The 18,396-nt window shown below is 34.1% G+C and overlaps 1 protein-coding gene across 2 annotated transcripts in view; it reads right to left on the bottom strand.

Moving 5' to 3' along the window:
- Nucleotides 1–18,396, bottom strand: part of Abd-b (abdominal B) — a 107,287-nt gene that overhangs the window by 55,893 nt on the left and 32,998 nt on the right. Inside the window, exon 2 of one of the 2 annotated variants that reach the window (XM_062668872.1) lies at nucleotides 18,145–18,191. The gene's annotated coding sequence lies outside the window, so the exon portion shown is untranslated. Of the gene's footprint in view, nucleotides 1–6,235; nucleotides 6,598–18,144; nucleotides 18,192–18,396 lie in introns of those variants that run through there. The other variant, XM_012694105.4, reaches the window with a different exon arrangement.

Here is an 18,396-nt window from a genome sequence, read left to right on the forward strand (position 1 = left end):
TTTCCTTTGTAACAGTATTTATGGCCAGACTAAGTATATTGCTTACATGGGTGGACGAACTCACGGCACACCTGGTATTAAATGGTTACCAGAGCCCATAGACATTAACAAAGTAAATCGCATCACGCACCTTGAGATTAGTTCCAATTTTCTGTTTTATAGTACAACGACTGCCGTACTTTTCAAACCAAAACGTATTACTGCTTTGTGGCAGAAATAGGCGGGGCGGTATTACCTACTCGTGTAGCTCACAAGACGCCCTACCCCCAGTAGTAAGCAATTCTTTTAGTTTACTGACTGCCACCAACGTTTCACTCGCTATGCATATCTACTGAAAATTAGTAGCTATAATTAAAGAACAAAATGCACACTGAGCAGCCAAATAACCAGATCGCGGCTCCGAAAAATATGATATCACCTATCAAGCCTTCACAGAAACCGACATATACCATTTATGTGTCTCAAAATAATCCAAGTATACTCTGCTATAAAGGGATGGAAGACTTATGCTTCGATAAATGGATAAAATTTCTTTAATTACGGACTCGCAGCACCCTCAACCACAGGCCAAACAGGTGACTCCTCACTTAATAGAATAGGCCCTTATGGTCGGTATTCAAATGTATTATTAGATACCTGCTTTAATATATATAAGAAAACGTAGCATTTTGAAACCGCAGTCTAACTCGGTTTATATAAAAGTCCTACGGCTTTACGCACGTATTCTTTTGTCAGAAGAAAACTGTCACACAATAATGTTGCTATGATCAGAGGATGACTATGATTGCTTCGAAATCGTAAATCAGACCCTCAGAAGCCCGCACCGCTAATTGTACCAAATCATTCTACTTGAGGTTAATAAATCAAATTTTACAGTGTGCGGGTGCTGCGAGCGCGATTATTTTAATAATCAAATTTAATGAATGATTCCACTAACTTAGTAATAAATTTTTACATCAAATGGAAACCTTATGATCCAATCTATAAGACACGCAGTAATAAACGCGTGTTCAGCCTCAATCTAAATTCTTATTACCAACCTTTCCGTCATACTAAATGTTTTCGATTTTATTTTATAGTGAAGTATAGCTAAGAATTCATTTCAATGGCTCACTGTTGATGTAGGCTAAACATTTTTACTGTCTTCTAAAGTTGACAATCATACGAATCACATGATAGTGTGAGATCTGCTTTTCTCAAGGACATCTGCGACGCTAGGGGCACATACAAACTGTTAGTTACTGCTAAGAATTGCTTTGAAACATCGTTTGAATAATTACTATGACACATAGCATTCAGCAAGAACCCGGAAGGGCTTGTCATTCTAAAATTATATGTTACATAGCATAAGTGATCTTTTTTTTATTGTTTAGATGAGTGGGTGAGCTCACGGTTAACCTGGTGTTGAATGCTTACGGGAGCCCATTCACATCTACAAGGTAAATGAGCCACCCATCTTGAGATATAAGTTCTAAGGTCCCAGTATAGTTACAACGGCTGCCCCACCTTTCAAACCGAAACGCATTACTGCTTCACGGCAGAAATAGGCAGGGTACCTAGCCGTGCGGACTCACAAGAGGTCGTACCACCAGTAAGAGATCTCTGGAAAACGCTCTGTTTAAGCACAGTGGTTATAAGTAGTAGTAAGCATACACTCTGCTGTGTATGCTATAGTGGTGTCATGGTAAAAAGAGTAATCGAGATCACCTCAAACAATTACTTAGAGCACTCTCCCTTCCATGAAAAATACGGTATACCTACACAAAAGTACATTGCTTGTTCTGTAGTCCCACTATGTGCGCTAATAATAAATAAAATGTAATTGGAACAGCAAACGAAAATGTTATCTCTGTGATCTATATGAAGAAAAAAAACACTTAAATTGAATTACTCATATTATAATAATTTTTCAGACTCCGTTTTCTAATTAATATCTGTAATTTGTCCTTCCGTTGTAATAAACGTATCAATGAACACATGTTTCCGTCTGTACTTATAAAACGTGTGTCAGTTATATCTGAAGTTTTATTGCAAACTTATTCGAAGATATGACTGTAATGAGTTTCGTAAATCAAAAAAATTTAATTTAACGCTAGTTCACATTTCATTAGCGAACATTATTGTGTTGTTATTATGTACTTACAAAACCAATCTCCCTGTTTAATTACTGTAACCATTGAATAAACACGCATCAAAACTGGCTTAATATTTTATGATTATTCTTATTTCAAAATAAAATTCATTAATTATTCAAAACTCTGAACTGGTGGTAGGCCCTCTTGTGAGTCCGCGCGGGTGGGTACCACCGCCCTGCCTATTTCTGCCGTGAAGAAGTAATGCGTTTCGGTTTGAAGGATGGGGCAGCCGTTGTAACTATACTGAGACCTTAGAACTTATATCTCAAGGTGGGTGGCGCATTTACGTTGTAGATGTCTATGGGCTCTAGTAACCACTTAACACAAAAAAATCTATATTTCAATAAAAAATTTTAAAACAACTATTCAAAAATTAAATTCATTGTTGACAAATTATGTGCCTTTTAGCATCATAAATGTACTTAAGCAGCATTGGTGTGTGCAACGTTCGACCACCAACAAGATAGATATATATCCAAATAAATGTTTAGATACTCCACGCTTCACACTTACGAGCACGCCTGAGTTAATCCTGCGTAATTGACTCTCCCTAGAAACCAATAAATGCTTATTGACTGCACTAATAAACTCTTACAATTAATACCACGATCGGAACTTGTCCATAAATCTTTATCTGTTTTTCACTACATGTTTAGAGTGAATACCACTCGATGCGGCTTTTTTGTCGATAATCATTGAAATGAAACTTTCCGTGGTTTCCTTAAATTTATTAAATTTAAAATAAAACGTGTTCTGCGGGTTTATTTCAGTTCTAGGCAATGCTTGTCTTTTACTTGAGTATTACTGATGTGATACCGTAAGCAATCATCATTAGGTTGGTCCTATGATTATATATCTCGAAACAAAATAATAATAATACGAAGATGAAACTAGATAAATAAACACTAATAATGGTACACTTTTTTCATTGTGAACATCTAACAAGCCAAAAACTTGAACAATGAAAGTATCTGTGCTACAAAAATCAAGATTGAATTTCAAATTTCTAGTCGCATGACTGGTCGAATAAAACATTAAAAGTTGCAAAATAATTCAAGGGTGGTCATTAACCGTGGTGCGGGCGAACTGCAAACGTCTCTTGGACCGTAAATAAGTCTGGCATTTGAAAACCTCACCCAGCATTTTACGCGCATTGGCAAATACTAGGTACAATGCGACAATAAACCTTACGGAATCTAAAATGCATTAAATGAATGCAACAGCTATCGTAAATTGTACTTTACTTCTTCCGAAACACGATCCAGTTATGTTTGAGTTCATTTACAATACGGGTTTGCTGCAATACCAGGCAATGGCGACTCACGATTCGAAAACAGATTTATGTTCGGCACGATAACGAAGTCGCGATAAAAATTCTGCTTTTCAAGGAACATATTCTACAGCTAACGTGTCTAGGAGCGAGACTTTATATACCTGAACGAAGTATGAAAAACTTATATGGAACCGGTCAGGCGAAGCAATTTTTTAACACTATTAAAAAAGTATAAGATTTATGACCAAAATAGCAATTGAAAAAAATGTTATCACACTAATGTGTTTCAAAATTTACTATAAGTATAATAAAATTCATTAATTTTTATAAGAAAACTAGCTGACCCGGCAGACTTCGTAGTGCCTCAATCAAATAAACAAAAGATCTAAGCTGTTGTATAAAATAAACTTAAAACAAACAAAAGGAATCCGTCCAACGGGGACACATCTAAGGAAAAACAAAATTGTTATTTTTATTGAACTCTGAGCATTTTCATATTTATCTACCTTTGAAACCTTCTCTAGACTTCCACAAATAATTCAAGACCAAAATTAGCCAAATCGGTCCAGCCGTTCTCGAGTTTTAGCGAGACTAACGAACAGCAATTCATTTATATAGGTATATATAGATATAATAATATTTTTGTCATATCAACAAAGACAATTTAAACTAAATACCTAATTGTAATCATAGAAACAGTTTTTATGAAATTTTAATTCCACATTATATATCCTAAACCTATGTACTTATCAATTTCTTTCATTAACTGGGTGAAGTGCACTACAACGTGCAGACAAAAACACGACAGTACGTTTCACGAATTTTCTTCGTGCCGATTCAACTGTCGTAAAAAAAATACTGCATTTGATAACTTCGGTCACGATAATTTTTACTTATACCTATATTTTTTATTGGTTTTAGTAATTATTGATTATAAAGGTAAAATAATAAGCTCTTCTGACAGCTCAGATCATGAGTTCTGATGACTTGTCATAATCAAAATATGAATTCATGATTCAAATATATCCGTGACCATGAAGTAAAATTCAATAGGTACAGAATATAATCAACAATTTTTTCCCGTGGTTAAATTCCCCAATTATCAAGAAATAATATTGGTAAAGACTTCTCCGTCCTATTTACTGTCTAAAAAGTTATTATTTAACTAAAAAGAGCGAACACACATTAAAATGATAGTGCTTTATGAAATGTAATGAAAACATTTATAATTTTAATTAACAAAGTTTGTTTTCAATACAAATCCGTATCATGTTGTAGCTGGTAGGTATTTGTGTATTAAATTCTATTTATAGTGGACATGAAAGAGCAACACCAACCTCCCGGCCGAGGTCGACTCGCTAGCGCGAATAAAGCGTTATTGTTTGAAGATTAGTCATAACTGCACCACGAGGTGGTGAACTAATGTGTATATTAGCTTTTATCGATTACTAACTCGTACCACAGATTGTAGATAAAGACGCCAACAGTACAGTTGTAAAATAAAATGTAAACATACTACGGAAATAGACGGAATGCTGTAGCATCTCTTTAAACTCTTCATCCAAATAGTAAAAGCACACTTTTTAGTATGTTTGTCTAATTTACGGATTTCGACGAAGCGAATAATTATTATTATTTATTGTTACAATATTTCAAAGAACAATGAGTCTTTATTTATGCTTTTAGTAAATATGAATTATAGTTGATGCCGTCAACGCATTTGTCTGATAAAATGGACTGTCAAATCCGTTTGAAAATTTGATTGCAAATGTTATGAAGTAAAAATGACAGCATATATGAGAGTAAAATGAACTGCTAAAATGTATCTATGTTGAAATTAATATGTCAGATGTACATAGTATATGTATTACTATACTTTTTAAATTTTATCCTTTCTAAAATTGTTTCTACTTCTACTCTACTACTCTGAGGTTAAATCAAACCTTAGAATGGACAATCTACCAATACATATCTTGCTTGATACCTTTTCTCTTTGTCAAGAGTATCTGTATTAAATGTTTTGTAAATCATTTGAAGTCGTTGTAGCCTAAAGGATAAGACGTTCGGTGCATTCGTGTTGAGCGATGCACCGGTGTTCGAATCCTAGGCGGGTACCAATTTTTCTAATGAAATACGTACTCGACAAAAGTTCACGATTGACTTCCACGGTGAAGGAACATCGTGTAGTAAAAATCAAACCCGCAAAATTATAATTTGCGTAATTACTGGTGGTAGGACCTCTTGTGAGTCCGCGCGGGTAGGTACCACCACCCTGCCTATTTCTGTCGTGAAGCAGTAATGCGTTTCGGTTTGAAGGGTGGGGCAGCCGTTGTTACTACACTTGAGACCTTAGAACTTATATCTCAGATGGGTGGTGCATTAACGTCGTAGATGTCTATGGGCTCCAGTAATCATTTAACACCAAGTGGGCTAAGAGCTCGTCCACCCATCTAAGCAATAAAAATAAATGTATAATAACAATGTCGAAGTAAATGTACTTTAAATTACCTATAGATATTATAAATGTCCTGTTGTAAACAAGCAGATAACAAATGTTCTCATACGTTTTGAAAGTTTTCACCGACGGAAAACTGTTAGCCTTCTATTTTTTTTTCTCGAAATAAATTACGAGTACGAATAAGAAAGGTACAAACTTTGTTTTTAACTGATATACTACACTTTGATTATATCTTTTAACTACGTATGAACTTACCTGGGGTAATAGCCAGATAATTTCATACGTAGTTAAAAGGTAAAGAATGTTCGCTATTAATCACACTTGTTTTAGTAAAGTATTAAATTTGTGACTGAACGTAAAATTGCTCACCGATTCCCCAATCTTCTAATTCCTCTGATTTACCTGGCTAGGCAGTGAATATAATGTAGGTACTGTTATAAACATGCAATATTTATGCATCACTATACTTAGCGAATGTTCGTATTAAACCGATAAGGAACGGTCAAATGAAAATTACTTGTGACAACGACTTTCCGCTTACTTTGAAAAAATTGCTTGTTCTTATCGGTTCACTTAAACAATTTCGATTTGTTCGTAATAAAAAAAAATCAGACTCGATGTAATTCGGCCGCCATTTTGGAACGGCGTGCGTAAGCGCCTGCGCGCTTCGAGCACCGCGAAATTACAAGCAACGCGCGTTCAGCCGCTCGCGCGTTTAAAAATAAAATAAAGTTAAAACAACGTCATATTGTGCACGTGTGTGTGAGAGGGCCAGTATTTATTTATAGGCTATGTGGCTATGTAAATATAACGAACGACCGAGTCCGGTTCAATATTTCTTGCGGTTTGCGAAACGTCTTAATTTAAAAGTCACTCAGGCAGTTCCGCGACAACCTACTTCGTATTAACCTTCGTTTCTATGTAAATCACTGACTCATGTTTGTGAAATTTCCTATATCCTTCACATTAGGAACTAAATTACAATAAAGCTCAACTTAAAGCAATATAATACTAGTAGTAGAAAACCGTTATACTCGTAGTAGCGAGTAAGTTAACAAGGACAAAAAACTGAAATTATAATATCGTTAATTTCTTAACTTGCCCAGGGGAAAAACGTAAGTTTAAAGTCGATGACACTTTACATGCACAGAAACGTCATGCAATTTAATTCCCCATAAATTATTAAGATACTTTACGATTTAAAAGTGTAAATTACAATTTTTAAGACACTGGCGGGTCGAAATTATAATTTTATATTATATTTTTCTTAATGACGAAATTTTCCTCGAATGTAAGCATCATAAGTAATGTAAATGTTTACTCTGTGCAACATTACACTTTAAATAGCTTTAAAACATACGCTATGTTATACAGACACATTTTCAGCACATAATTATAAAATATAAAATAAATGAAACGGATTTGGTCCTGAAAATGCAAATTCAATCTGATATTTTCTAACAACAGTCAAATTAACTAAATTAAGCATCTATTAGTCATATGTTAAGGGGTACGTTTAGTTAAAATTTTATAACAAACGCTTATAAAGCTTAGTTCAGATGAGATTAAGTATTGCAAGACGATATTTCAGAGCGGCGCGGGCGGCGGTCGATGACCTCGCCGCCCCACGCCTGTACACCAACCGAACAGGGCTGCCAGATGTGGGACAATAATACAATCTAGATTTTTATAGTGTTTATACCATCTTAGTTTGGACAGGCAGTTGAATGCGGGAGGTAAAACAAATTAGTATTTTGATCAAATGTAGTTCGTTACCATAAATGTGAATTGTTTAAAGAAAAGTGCTTAACATTTTTTTCTTAAATGAACCATGCAAACATCATATTTCATAAAACTAATATTTTACAAGTTATACTTAACATATACTTAGGACAGAAAGTCGCCTACGTGGCGTGTATGTACATCCTTGTTTTAAAAAGTTATATGGCGACCCTAACAAAACACGGTTTTCCGTCCGCTTTTTAATTTTACTTCGCAGCTGACAAATGCCTGTATAAACACACCCTTATATATAGATTTACTCAAAGAATAACAGTACTATAGGTTAAGATTGGCTTCCTGTATAATTTTAGGTACACAGTGAAAGTTATTGGGAAAAATGTAATCATAATAAATTTGCAGTTTGAACAGAGATTACGCTAAAAATATTTTGTTCTATAGCTCAACATTTAGATATCGATGGAAACTAATTTCATAACAGTCTATCTTATGTATAATGAAGTCAAAATTAAATGTGTTGACAAGTGGAGAAAATTTCAATACGCTTTTATCATTAGAATTACCTACTTGGTAACAAAATGCATAGTGACACTTATGAAAAGATAATTCAAGTTTTTTCTAAGTGAGAAAAAAGCAGACAATAATAATTTGTATAAAAACATATAGCTTTGAACTTCGAACTTTAGTGCCATTACTTATCTTAAATACCTCTTTATACCTGATTGATTTTAGGCCCTAGCTGATCTTAATGACCGTAGATATATAATCATTAAGTAGCATGAACTTAATATTACTTCCAATTATGAAACACAGATCCGATCGGTCGTAAAACCATTCGACTTCTAATGTATATAAAGTTTCAGACTGCGAAGTTTGTAATTTTCGTTTAGATGAAAATATACGAAAGTACCTACCTACCCGGTTTTTATTTTTTACCAATATTAAAAAAGTGGCTCAGCGGTGTGGATTGGGAGAGGCCTATGTCCAGCAGTGGACGACTGTGGGCTGTTGATGATGATGATGATGATTTCCTTAAATGCGTTTTCCAAGTGAAAATTTGAAAAAGAATTGAAATGATGACTGACCTATATAGTTCAAACTGGAACATACGACGACTTAATGGCAAAAATAGAACGATTTAAAATGATACAATGATCAAAAAATATTGCACCCAAATTTTTAAAACAATGTTTGGATTCAAAATAGTGTAAAATCAACAATTGCAACGTCTTTAAATAAGCAGTTATGTATTTTTAAAGGGCTTTTTATGTACTCATGGGAACATAAAAGCTAATAACAAAAAAATCTTAAATAAATGGTATGGAATGATGTCATGCGTAAACAAAAAAAGCCTACACTCGATCGAAATCAAAAGTCGTAACATTTTAATTGAAGCCAGTAGATTAATTCGCAGGACTATGAACACGTAACGTCAAAAAGTATAACTCAATTCAAACTGATTACAGATAAAATACTGTGTTAAAATTACACTATTTTATCTCTAATCAGTTTCAATCTGTATCAAATTCTTTTTTTTTATTGTACAAAACTTAATCAGAAAAAATGAAATTCTCAAAAGAGGTTTTGAAATAGAAGACCGTATTTTTTCCTTGGAAATTTTATCTTTATCTGACGTTTTGTCAGTTTCTTCCCGAGCACACTGTCCTCCCCTCGGGATAGCGCCGACCCGCCTCAAGCACCCCTCCGAAAACAATAAATATGTCAGACGGAGATATTACAAGACTATGGCAACGTCTTAAGTAAATTATTACAGTGCAACTTTCCTGATGAGTTCCCGTCCTTATAACTTTTTACTTTTTATTACTGTGTAGGATTAAGTGTTGACTCATTTATTTTTGTTTACTTGTTTTGTGAGGAGAAACGGCGTTTTTTATTGTCGCAATACAAATAGAAATTTCTTCGGGCTTTGTAAATGAAAGCAAACAAAGCTATCCGCTTTTGACTCTTACAATATTAATTCCGTTTGATACAATAAAAACAATTAGTACATACCTATAGAGGCCTCATTTTCTTCTCAAATTTTACGCAAAAAAGAGATATGTGAATGTATTTTAAATAAATAAATAAAAACAAGATTAAATGGCAAGCCGAATTATATAAACTATAATACCTATTTTGTTGCACCGGTCAAGATATTAGGCCAATGTAATTAACTTGTTCTATTGTCTTTGATGCTTGCACATACATATCTTGAAGTTATACGGACGTCATGAAGATTATGAAAGTGACGTTGAATGGTTACATTACAGTATAGATATAGACAGATACATTTCAAACTGAGCAAATAATATTTAAAAAAAAACTCTTGAAATCAAGTAGGTAGGTACAGTCGTTATTTTGTAATAAAATACTAAACATTTAGTTTTTCAATAAAAAACAACATAGCTCTGAATCATTATTAGAAACTTGTATGAATTATGGAACCTGAAGCTTTAGGTATACCTAAGATTAAAAATTATAATTTTAAATTTATACTGAATGATTTTATAATTATTTTTAATGTTAAGGATTAATTAATATTTATGATTCTTTGTTCCGTAAATCAAAGATATTTAGCATAACGGAAAATTTAAAGCATCGAACTCGTATTGGGCGGTGAAAGGCAGCACTCACATTGTGATGTATTCAAGCTCACGTAACTACTTTTTTTATTGCTCATGTAAGCAGACGAGCATACGGCTCACCTGATGGCGAGTGGTTACCGTCGCCCATGGACGTCAGCAATCGCAGGGGCAGGGCTAACCTGCTACCTACCGTTAAATACTCTCCACAAACCTCGTTTGAAGCAGGACATGTCATAGCGCTCGGGAAACATAGTAGAAGGGAGCTCATTCCAAAGCCAAATACTTACCACCAGATGCATGGGCTCGTTCACCTATTGCACGCAATAAAAAAATACTGATTTCTTAATTTAAACTTAAATTAATGTCTGAGCTTTGTTTCACAAAGCAGTAAATTACCAAACGAATATCTAGACGACACGTTCCTTTTATGTTAATGCACAAAACGTATCCAGAATTTCTACAAACATCATAGAGTGTAAACCCAAAAAATAAAAAAAAATTAGGGAATTGATCAAGACACGCAAAAGAATAATTAAAATACAATGTATCCAACCCCGCTACAAAGAAAACAAAACCTTTTTCCTCAACGAAAAAAAAAAAAAAACAGGAAAAGTACGCCTGAGAAAAACAACGACGTCCATAAAAGAAAGAGCAGAGTTGGCGAGAGAAACGCGCATTGCTCAGCGATACGCCATTGGTGGCGGCGTACCCCCTCTCAGTTCCCCCGATGCCCCCGCATCCGACCGTAACTCACTGTTCACTTGCTTTTACGGCCGCCATTTTGTGACGTTCGCTCGGCGGGCAGCCCGCTAATCCATACTCGCTCACGAGTCACGATCGGCACCGATACGATACCGGCGCGTGTGTGCGTGACCCGACAGGTTCACGACAAGCTTTTTTATTTGTAATCGTATCAGAATGCTAGCCTCCCAGTAAGCGGGAACGTTCTTAGAAACGGAACTCACGTTCCGAATGAAATTAAATTTAAGCAATATTCCGAATGGAATCATTATTATTATAACGATTATTTAACTTATTTAACTGGGAACGTAACGTATAGTTATACTCAAAAAATACTATCAATATTGTTTTACTTCTTGTCGTTTGTCCCATATATCTATACTAATATATAAATTTACAGTGGTTTTTACGCATGTTCCGTTATAACTATTGAACCCATGCATCCGATTGACTTGAAACTTGGTATCCATGTAGAAAATACATAATGAATAGACTAATATTTATATGAGTGTTGGACTTCTTAATAATAATGACAATAAATAATAATGTTAATTTTAAATGCCCAGGGAAGCGGGCGAGTACGGCTAGTCTTATACACAACTTATTTTAAAGATGTGAATGACAATTAAATATAATTCAGATATTATACATAATATCAAGTATTTAAATGTATACTCAATGAATGAAAACTTTATTCATGCAATAGAATCTATTTGCTGAAGACTACTTAATTATTTTACAATTAATTGACTACACACCCAAAGAACAATGCAGCTATTTGTGCTCTTTTACTATACCTATAATTGAAGGAGGCGTCATTAAATGAGTTTCATTGTACGCCTCCCTAGTACTTAATGAACGTTCCTCCATAGATGCATGAGGACCCTAAGGGCTGTAATGAGGCCGTATCTTTACGTCTTAATCCTTGTCATTAGGACGCGCCTACCCTTAAGTAATACTTAACTACATTCTTGATTAATGACACAGGAATGATTAAAATTTAAAATGTTGGATGAGAATACGAACGAAACGAGGTATACTTACATTATAAAACTCATAGATTTTATTAGAATTATAACTAGAAGAACAGGTCTGCATTACTGAGCGTCGGTCTGAGCTAGCTTTAGAACCTACCTATTCTTCACTGCATTTCCGAACATAGTCCTAATTTAATTTCAAAGTTGTCCAAAGTAAACCAATTATAATATTTGGATAGGAATTGATCATGATCACAAAGACAGCTATGCTTAAACAAAGGAGATAATTTGGTGTCGTCGTGGCCGAAAGGATAAGACGTCCGGTGCATTCGTATCTAGCGATGCCCGGTGTTCCAATCCCGCAGGCGGGTACCAATTGACTGAATGATTTTCTAATGAAATACGTAATTGACAAATGTTCACGATTGACTTCCACGATGAAGGAATAACATCGTGTAATAAAAATCAAACCCGCAAAATTATAATTCGCGTAATTACTGGTGGTAGGACCACTTGTGAGTCCGCACGAGTAGGCACCACTGTCCTGCCTATTTCTGCCGTGAAGCAGAATGCGTTTCGGTTTGAAGGGTGGGGCAGCCGTTTTACTATACTGAGACCTTAGAACTTATATCTCAAGGTGGGTGGCGCATTTACGTTGTAGATGTCTATGGGCTCCAGTAACCACTTAACACCAGGTGGGCTGTGAGCTCATCCACCCAACTAAGCAATAAATAAAAAAGATTTCACGACATATTCTAGTTAATTTTCCTAACTAACCACAATCAATTATTTTGAAACAAAGATTTACTAATCTTGAATATTATTTCAAAAAAGATTTATCACCAGCAAAACGTAAATTATAAAATGCTTACTACTTACATGTACAAATTCACTACATGAATTTTAGTTTAAGCAGTTTTTTACAACGCGATTCCCGCCGTACACAACATACATTTAAAACGTTCATAAAATATTAATGATATAAAAACAAGAACATATTATGACACGTAGGTACTTTAACATTGAACTGTTAGGTATAAAAACACTAATCTATTCGAATACCGACCTATGGCCTGACCATAAATCTTAAATAGTAACCAAACAGCACTCCTGGAGTGTGACCGTGCTGTGCAACGGTCAAAGTTTTATGGTGAACGTTTATAGCAGTAAAAGTGAAACGATGTTGTAAAATGAGCAATTGTCGCGAGCAACCCTTGCGTAGGTTCATTTGTCAGGCCTATAGCAGCTTAAGGCCGTGATAGTGAGGCTTTTATGTGCTTTTAATAAACTGCTATTTCTTCGCTTTAACTTTTCTACTGAAACACGAGATTGCGTTACGTATAATTGAAGTTCACGCATTACACTCACTGGTAGATCAATAAAAGATCAACATAATACATTTTTCACAAACTGATGGCGTGAATATGAATTAGCTTCATAGACAACACAGTTTAGGTGTTATCCCACCGTGTAAGATGAACTAAATGTTTCAATCGCACCAAATACGCAGTACTAGCATTCAAAAAAAACGCATATCACTTCGGTTGAAATTGGCACGATAGTATGAAATAGCAATATGCCATATCGTTGGTAAGAAATAATCGTTTTGTCTTTCATTGTAACATTCATTCATCACACAAATCAGTCTATAACAATTTGATAAAGTATTATGCACTTTAAGGCTTAAACCATTCATCTTACCTATAAAGCCACGGATGTTAGAAGCTACAAAAATCTCTTTCTGCTCAAATAAATTACGGTAGGCAGCGGCTTGGCTCCGCCATTGCTGAAGTCTATGGGTGATGGTAACCACTCACCACCAGGTGAGCCATGTGCACGTCTGCCTACAAGGGCAATAAAAAAAAAAATTTTTTTTCAATTTAATTTATGCAATAATAAATTCGCTATAATAAATCTGCAGTGTTCATTTTTTAACTCTTCCTGATGTCCTAAGTTGAACCAAATACTTTATTTACCCATAATTAAATGGAACCTACTCTTCTACGCATTCATTCATAATTATTTTATGTTAGTTACGTTATAATAGTAAATAGACGATGACCGAGCCTTGCTCGTTTTTTTTTTATAAGTGGCTTAACAACGGCATTTGCTGAAATAGCATTAGTGTTATTGGGTCTTTAAAGCAGTTAGTTGAAATTATGAAAAATAGTATTATTATTCGACAATAGATGTCGGGAAGAGTTGATTATTGAAAACACGAATAAAACTACATTTTCTGAAAATAAATCGTAGCTAGATCGATTTATCGCCCCCGAAATCCTCTGTATACTAAAATTTTATGAAAATCGTTGAAGCCGTTTCCGAGATTCAGATTATATATATATACAAGAATTGCTCGTTAAAAGGTATAAAATAGTTAGTGTTACGTTAACAATAAATGCTGCATGTACGACATAAATTTTGTCTATCAGCAGTGTTTCTTCATTTAAACTTTAAAACACTTCAAACTTCTTCGTGCATGCGATGTACTCAAAAAAGGATCAAAAAGATTTTAAATCGTCTATTAAAATATAGATTTACTAAAAATGAATGAAAGCGTTTAGTTCTGAAATAAAATACTATTCAACATTTAAATTCTTTAAAGATTGTTTGGTATCTGTGTAGAAAGTAAAATTTTTGGCTGCGATCGTATTGAATAGAAATTACCATATTTTTGTACAAACATTAATAATCGCTTCTTTCGAATCATGCGGCGCTTTTGTTAATTCGAAGCAATACATATTAAAATGTTAATTAGGCATTGTTCGTTTTATATTTACGACGTGTTTCACTAATTGATGTTGGCACTCGAATAAGTAACCCGTTTGTAATTTACAAAATTACTAATTAACCGTTTCACTAAATGTTCGCAATTGACTAAACGCAATGTAATTTATACATCTAATATATGAAGCGTGATTGTTAAACATTTTGTATGTAACTAGTAAAATCCGGTCACGTTCCACTCTAGCTATTGCTAATTGTGTCAAAAGCATTGATTTCTTGAAACCTCTCGCGTGCCTACTGCAAGTTACAAGAAATCAATGTTTTTGGACGTTTCTGATATAAACACAGGAACTTTCCCTACTAAACATAGGTACTAGTACTAGAATAGTCACTGTACCAAGTTCATAATCCGATGAAAGACTTAGGAACGCATAAACGAGAGATTAAACCGTAAAAGTAGTTTTAATTATGACTACGACTACGTAGATAACTACGCCTATGCTTAAAATCTGATAAGTCATATAGCTATTGTGCATAAGTATGAATATAAATACAACGTGCAGGTGACGGGTTAACCTTGCCTCGGAATAAGGACATAATGATTAATTTATTACCTAGACTCAAGTATTAATCTGGACAGGTCGCAAATTATGTTCTAGTGTACTGCGGATGCTTTGTAATTATAATAAGGCACACTAATTGCAACTATTATAAATTACAAGTGACGCTTTAAAATTTTCTATTTATTAATTTACAAGGCAATATAAATATAAATGAATGTATTGATTTTCTAATGTAGTTGGCATTTAATTATAAACTGTTCCTGTAACTATTACAACATAAACAAAAAAATATATAAAAACTAAATAATAAATCTGTTTAATTAGAGATATTGAAAGCCAAGTTGGGAAGATATTGTTTGCTAGTTTAGCTGACAGGTAGGCACAATCAAAAATTACACTGTGTTGGAGAACTCGTTTTCTACGCCTGTATTTTGCATCTAACAATGAATTTGCGTGGAAGATTGATGACTTAAGAATACCTTTCTTAAAATATCTTGTCATGAAATGAGAGAAGCGAGGGGAAAGTAAGGCACCATATGTTGCTCATGATTCAAAATTGATCTGCGGGAATTTCGCGGAAAACTGAACTCTAAAGCTCACGAAATAAGAAAATTTATTATTTTCATACTGCAACACGTGTGTTGGTCAAAGTTAAAGGTGACACCCGAACTGTCGATACATTTCACAATTGTCGTAAACTCCTGGAGACGGAAGGGGAGCGCACTAAAATTATCATTTTATGCCGTTCGACGACTGAAATGACACGGGAATGCTGTAAAACTGATTTATTGGATACATCCCGAGAGTCACATGCTGAATTTTTGATGCGATCTTTGTTTTTAGATAACGGTATGAACTGGAAACGTCGAATGATTTATACATCTATATTGGTTTTGCGATGAAGTCACACACACAAACGTGACAGGATTGAGACAGAAATTTAAAAAGTAGTTCCAAATAGACATTACCTTAATAATCGATGACTTTGGCAAAAAACAAATGAAATATTAATTTTCATTGAGGGGAAACAGTAAAACATTGCCTAATATATCCACTGTGAAAATTATTTTTTTTGTTTTTTAATGTTTTTAATGGCGTTCAAATAATTACACGAATCTGATTGTTATTTTTTGTGTTTTTAATTCAGTTAAAATCCAGCTTTTAGTATTTCATCATTGCCTACTTCCATATGTCATTAACATTAAAACACCCAAATACACTTACTATGAACGTTAAACAAAAGGAAAACAAAAACTATATAACGAAAACATAAGCCACATGATGGAGTCTGCGTCCAGTGGTCATTCCGACAATTTGATTAAGTCGGCTCTCCACCGGTCCATTTTATTGCCCTATATTTTGTGATTAGGACCACGGGGCCGACCTACGTCCTGTCATACTGGCTCTAATGAAAGCCGATTGGGGGTCCCGGATGACGGTAGGATACCAATTAGATACCTACATAAATTTTACCCTAAACGGGGTTGGAGAAAACGCAGATACACGTAAAACAATATAGATATTTCTACGAAGCAGGTTTCAACGCTGTAGCATTTATATTTTTAATACGTAATTATCTTTTATGTACGTTTTAAGGATTTTAACGTATCAACATATTTAGAAAAGATACTTCAGTACTGATAATCAAAAAAATAATTTTATTATATAGTTGAATAACGTTCACATTCCATTCGAACTTTGATGCGTCGCGTGATATTCCTCCTAGTAATCACGTTACAATTATCCATAGTAGTTTCCGCATCATAATAAACACTCACTTTAATTTTACCTGCAATTTGATTATCTCAGAAAAATATTATGGAATTTATCTACCAGGACCGTATCAGCTTTTCTGAGTCATATCACAAGACTCGCACTATGCTAGACAGAATAAATCTCGATTGCAAACCATAAAATAACGTGTAAGTATCGTTCACATCATTAATACACTATAAAAAAGGCATAATCAATTTGTACGTCAGCGCATAAATGAATGAGAAAGCAATTGTCGCGACCTCTCGACTCGCGGAATACGTATTAAAACAAACAGTGCAGTAAAAATAAATCTAACTGCCTATAAAAAGTGCCATAACTATCACTTAAACGCCATTGTACTGGGTCGCGACTTTTATTTCGCTCTTGGACAAAACGCACTCGCTACTCTGTGGATGCAGTTTTACATTGTGATTCAATAATTTGAAAATTCTGAAAAACATTATTTTATGACTCACTCACTTATATAGATTTCAAAAATAATTTAAATACAATATTTACGACAAGAACACACACACAATGTAATACAGATTTTTATTTAACAGAATTAAAAAAAAAGAAGTCATTTAATGTGCGACTTTTAAGATTCTTAGGTGTTATTTATTGATCGTTTAATAGCGATTAAATGATAATAGCGTTAATATTAAATAAGGATTAGTATTCTAATAATTTGTTATATCCATTTACCGTCTAGTCGATTTCAAATGAACTAAAATACGTTTAAAACGTAATGGGTTAAATATTAATGAAAAGTAATTACAGTGCTCTTGAAGGCATACATACGTAATTTATTTTGGCTGCTACACTACAAGTGCTATAAAAGTTCTCGTAGTGACAATAAATTAGATAAGAAAACTAGTTTCGTGCGCAGACGAAATCACAGCAAGCATTTACTTGGGATAAAGAGAACCGTAGAGATACGTACGGGTTATATTTATCGCGAGGCCGACCTAACACAATAATAATAAAGACAGTTTATTAGCCTCCTCGACACGAAACCTTATCGAATTCAATTAAATATCATTTTTATTGAGTATCGTCGGAAAACGCCCAGCGGTCAGTTCTTCGTTTTGTTTATGTTTTTTGTCATAATTTTTATGTATAAAGCGTACGGTTTACGACTCTCAGACAAAGTTTAATGCCTTTGATATGTAAATTATACTTTTACTTGCCAGTTAGTTTCTATTGGTAAAGTCGCGTCGGCTGCCAATCCATTAATCTGTAAAAAGAAAACAAACGTTTGAATTATTGAAGCAAACCAAACAGAAATCTTAAGGTTTACGACCGTTATAAACATAATTAACAGTCCGACGTCACAATATTAAGGTATTTCACAAATAAATCATTGATAAAAAAAAACTGTTGATACCATTATTTATTTAAACGCTAAGAAAGCATCATGAACCATAAAACGAAATGTGAGC

Source organism: Bombyx mori, chromosome 6 (genome assembly GCF_030269925.1).
Source record: "Bombyx mori chromosome 6, ASM3026992v2".
In the NCBI taxonomy this organism is placed as follows: Eukaryota; Metazoa; Arthropoda; class Insecta; order Lepidoptera; family Bombycidae; genus Bombyx; species Bombyx mori.